This window comes from Podarcis muralis, chromosome 8 (assembly GCF_964188315.1).
Source record: "Podarcis muralis chromosome 8, rPodMur119.hap1.1, whole genome shotgun sequence".
NCBI classification, from domain to species: Eukaryota; Metazoa; Chordata; class Lepidosauria; order Squamata; family Lacertidae; genus Podarcis; species Podarcis muralis.
The window spans coordinates 51918188-51923561 of record NC_135662.1 but is presented as its reverse complement, the minus strand read 5'-3'; positions in this window follow the sequence as shown (position 1 = coordinate 51923561).

Here is a 5374-nt window from a genome sequence, read left to right as displayed (position 1 = left end):
CCTTGTGAGAAGAGGAGTATGTTTCTCTCATCAGTGAACACTGCTCCTAAAATTCCTGTAAGCAGAGTTGAGGTGAACACAATTTGTGGTGAGCAAAATGCTGCTTATCTTAGGTAGTACCCTGTGTCAGGATGGGCGTAACTAACTCAAGTCAAGAAAGCCATCCTAGGAATCAGATAAAAGCTGAGAAGGAGGTCACAGATGAGAGCACTGCTACATTCCAATGGAGTATCTTCCTACTACCAGGGAAAGATCATTGTCTCCCCTTCTGCCTCAAAGTACGTTCCTCCACTTTTAGGTCAAAGGAGGAAGGATGTTGTGGAGGCAGTATTGGGTGCAGACCACCGACTCATTTCAGACCGTGCATGATGTGGGTGCACACCCAATCAGATGTGTGTATGCATAGTTGCACAGCAAAAACACTTAGGCAGAGTAAGGCAAAATGGTGCTTCCCAGTAATGTTACATGAATGAATTAGAGAAACAAAGCTCTGAGGGATTGCAGTAATTCAGTGAACAACAAATTGAAATCTGACATTTGTTGACTTTTAAGATTACTGGTAGTCAGCTGCAGAGGGAAAACAATATATAATATGTTTTCCTTTCTGACTTATTTTCTTAATCCCTATAAAATGTCAGATGGAAGGTGACAGAGAGCAACTCTCTTGTGCCACTGTGTAACAAGGAAAATCTTTGCCATGTGACCCAGAAATACAGACAGAACATAATTTCTGCTGACAGCACAGCAGCAAAGTTGTACTCATGCTGGCAAGACTGCACATAGCACATGAATTTGGGTGACATTTATTGCCCAGCTTTTCTTTCTCTCTCTCTCTTTTTTATTTTCCTTTGGCTGACTCTGTACGTATTGTTGACCTGTTAATTCCTCCACCAGGCATCAGGTGCACCACACTGACAGAGACCTCTCCGAGGAATGCTTTGTCTTCTTGCGGCATCTGTGGTAAAAGCAGAGCAGGTTTTCGGGTTCTGATCTTCGCCACACCCATTCATAAATAATACACATGGTGGGACCCAGTGTTCTCAGCCAGCACAAGGAGAAGATAAATCATGCATAACAGACCTGCAAATACCTTATTTACTTCTGCTTTTTAACTGGTCGTGGCAAAAACATCCGTCATGGCAGCCTTGACAACTCTGTTGACTCTGAAGTATGAAGCAGCTTTGATGGGAGTCAAGTGATCTATCGGTCCAAAAACCAATCCCCCACAAACCAATGCAGGTTGTTTGGTTCTTTTGGTCTTTGGGGAGCTGTTGTGCTTTGAGAAAGGAAGGAAAAGGCTAATTCAGCTAGTGCTTTTCCCTTCCCTACTTTTTTTCCCTGGTATTTATGTCATTTTAACAGTAAACTTCTTTTCTTAGGGTTGACAGATAACAATCATGTGATTCATGGGTAATGGTAGTTTTCAAGCCATAGACTCAGTCTCTGAAGATGTCATGAATGCTGTTCATGTGTGGCCCCCTGCCCTAATCTGGGCTGTAGCGATGAACCTGCTAGATCTACCTCTCATCCCTGTTACTGTCCGAAGCGGGGAGCCTGCTTCTACTCATATAGGCTCCTAACATGGTGCAGAATCCCAGTTTTCCAGAGGTTTACATTGCACAAGAAGACCCAATGACTACAGAAGCTACCCCACACCAGACTCTTCAACGCAGAGAAGGCAATGGGAATGGAGGGGTGGAACTAATAGGCAGCTCCTTTTCATATTACATAGCAGACAGGCATCATATTCTGTGTTTCCCCCCAGTACTTATTTAAGGTCACCCTTTTCTAATAAGCCTTTTAACTGGGTATTTTTATCCAAGTCTGTGTTTGTACTGGATTTGAAGTTGTTTTAAAATATGCTTTTAGTGTTGATGTTTTTATTGTCAGTTTGGGATGTTTTCTAGAAAATGATTCTTAAATGAAATAATGTGTGTGTGTGTGTGTGCGCGCGCACACACACACACACACACACACACACACACAGAGTTATTTTCTTTCTGCTTGTCAGGAAAACATATCCACCAGGGGTTGAAATTTTAACAGAAAATATAACAGTGTGAAAGTGGGCAGCACAACATACTTGTTTTGAAGATTTGGAGGTACAGTAGGGCTGTATCTACATTTCAAATGTATATCAGCTCAAATGACAGCTAATCTCTGATTCTAGTCTTACTGTTCATATCATGAACAGAACAGAACAGACACAGCAGGATTTTTCAGAAAGCAGGTTGAGCCTGTAGTGCTGACAATTGGAAAAACACTGTTTTGACTTGTAAAGCAAGTAAAATTTGCACAGAATCACTGGGGGAGAATAAATATTGGAATACAAGCAGGAGAGAAGGCTGTGAATTGATATTTCCATTTTGTGATGAGGAAAGCAGCCTGGAATATTGCAGCTGTCAGTTTAATTGTCTATTCACCCACAGAATCCTACGTGACCATGAAAGAAAATTATTCGGGCTGCAAGTGACTTGATGCTGAGCAGTTTCTGTAAGTGGGTGGGGATATTTGCAAATAATTTCAGAACACAACTGTGGTCCTTAACATGTTTACACACATGTAAATCCTATTGAGTTCCATGGATCTTACTCCCTTCCTGGTGGTTCAACTATATATGATATGAGAGATCAATTATCAGGACCACCTGCAATTTAAACATAATAAGAGTGAATATTTGTGGGAGATACACTGGATTGGAAGCATAGCACAGTGAGAGGGAGAGCTTACACTTCTCAAACCCTTTTCTAAATAAACCATCAGTCTAAGCTTGTGTTTGCTTTGAGTGAATTATTTGCTGGAGCTATTTCAACTACTAAGTAATTATGGTAGGAGAAGGAAATCATTCAGCAAAGAGAAATCCCACCTTCTGTCCAGGGTATTCCCAGTGTCTATTTGCGACACCAACACATGTCAGAACAACTGAAGAAGGAGTGTAGCTCAGTAGAAGAGCATCAAGTACAGTATGCATGTAGATGGACCCAGGTTCAATTCCTGGCATCAACTAGTTGGGCTGAGAATGTCCCTTGCCCAAAACCTGTTGCACCTGCTATTACACTGTCCTGCCAATAAGAGACATTGTTCCAGTCTGTTTCCCCTTCCTTGCACTGAACCAGACCCAAACAGGGCAGTGGCAGACTTTGGGCTCTCACATTTCAGTGGTGCCATGTGTGGTGTTAAAATTTGGTGCCCCGTGCTTCTCTTCCTCTGTTCTACAGCACTGTTGTGGCGCCCCCTACAGCTCAGCTCTCGGAGCTGCTGCACTGGTTACACCACCCTAAAACTGCCTCTAAACAGGATATCGCCATAGTGCTTATCCCACACGAGTGAAATCTGAGTATTTCTCTTATTATTGGCATCTCTGGAAGAATTCTATTGTCAGTCCCTTACCAAGCCAGATGTGTCCAGGCCTTCACTTGATATATGCAGATAAATTTCTTGGAACTGTCATCCAATTCATCTTTTGACATGCAAAGTCTTGCTGACATCTACACTATAGGTGACATGGAGAAAACCAGATTAACCCAGACTCCTATTGAATTGAGATGATCTACTTTACAATTGAAGTTTTGGGGTGAGAGGCACAAACATGGGAACCCAGAGACACAGTAAGACAGGTATGGGGGAACCACCTATTGCTATAACTCCAACTCCCATCAGCACCAGTTGTCATGGCCAATGGTAAGCGATGAAAGGAGTTGATTCATCCTAAAAAAACCTCAACCACTTAACAGCAAAAAACACCAAAATGATGCACACAAAAAATGGATGACACATATTATCATAAAATAAATATGAAATATAATTATTTCTGCATATTCATGGTAACTAGCAGTATGGTTGACCTCCACCAACAAAAAACTAATGTAGGACAGCTTGGGTGAAAACAAGTTTTTGGCATGTGCCAGAAACAAGAATCTTTTGCTCCTGCCTCGCATCCAGGGGCAGAGTGGACCAAGCAGCAGGTGCTACCACACTGAAGGCCCTTGACTGTAGTGACATCGGGAGGGCCACAGGTCATCCAGTCTTGCTGTAAGGAGTGAAGAGATAGCATGAACTTTTGAAGCAGTGGTACTTGATGAATGCAAGCGACTCTTCCTAAATCACAGGGAGCAAAACCAAGAAAGGCACACCTCACCACAAGCAGCCTCCCATCTCAATTGCACTCTCCCCTTATCCTACCATCTGCTAACCCTTCCCCAAAGGAAAAAAAGAAAAAGAAAACCTCACTTTTGAGAAGGGGGACAGAACTACAGGTGATAGAAGTGGTGTGGTGTTCTGAACAACCATCTTTTCCCAATGGTGTCACCATCTCCAAAGAATATTTTTTTTCAATAATGATGATGTAAAGTCACCATGACTAGGATCATTTTATATTTCCTTCTACAGTGAGAATGGAAGAGCTCAGGCCCTATCTGTCTAAACCACACTCCCAGCCCAGATGTACTTGCTCTCCTCAGTGTGTACCAAGGAAGAGAGAGAGAGAGAGAGAGAGAGAGAGAGAGAGAGAGAGAGAGAGATTTGTCCATTTTGTCATCTGACTGCACTGACGTGTGGCCTCTGAAAGGCTGCCCAGAAGGAAAGATATTCCTCAAACAGAGGGGGAAAAGTTTCCCTAACACCGTTCTACAGTATCCCTATTATTTAGAATTGACTATATGGTTTTAGGGTGGGTCCCTACTCTCATGACTTCATGAGTGTTCTCTAAATTATTTGCTTTGATGTCTTGACACCAGCCATGACATTTGATTTCCAACAGAGGCACCTGACAATAGTAACTCCCATACTGCATAAGTACTTTATTTTATCACACAGGATTGTTGATAAAAGAAGAAGAAAATTCACGAAGTGGCAATATTTCAAATGAAAATTACTATGCAGACTTAGTAATATATCTACTAGATATGATAGAATACTTCCTTTACTGTTATTTTTCTTTATGGAAATAATCTTTCATGAGGAATATTTATAACTATTGCCTCGCCCGATCATTTCTAGTGGTGATTTAAAAGAGGACTTTTATGCCACCCTGTGAAATTGCATGGAAGTTTTATCTCTTCACTGTAGTGAATTGCATCCCTTTCTAAGAGAACAGCTGCGGATTCAGATATGAAAAGGTGTCTGCTGGTGCCTCAAGTCTGGTTGATGATCTGTGATGCGGAGCTGTTAGCATAATTGAGTTACCTCTATTACCACAGTGCTTGAGAGCCTGTCAATGTATCGCCCATAAACCCATCTTCCCAGGGGCTTATCTGACAGCTGTATAAGCAGTTCCCAATGGGAAGCACAATACAAATTGCAAAGCTATAGAGGAAACTATATTGAGGAGTGTACTGTTATGATGGATCCATTTCCCAAATGCAAGCCAGGACCC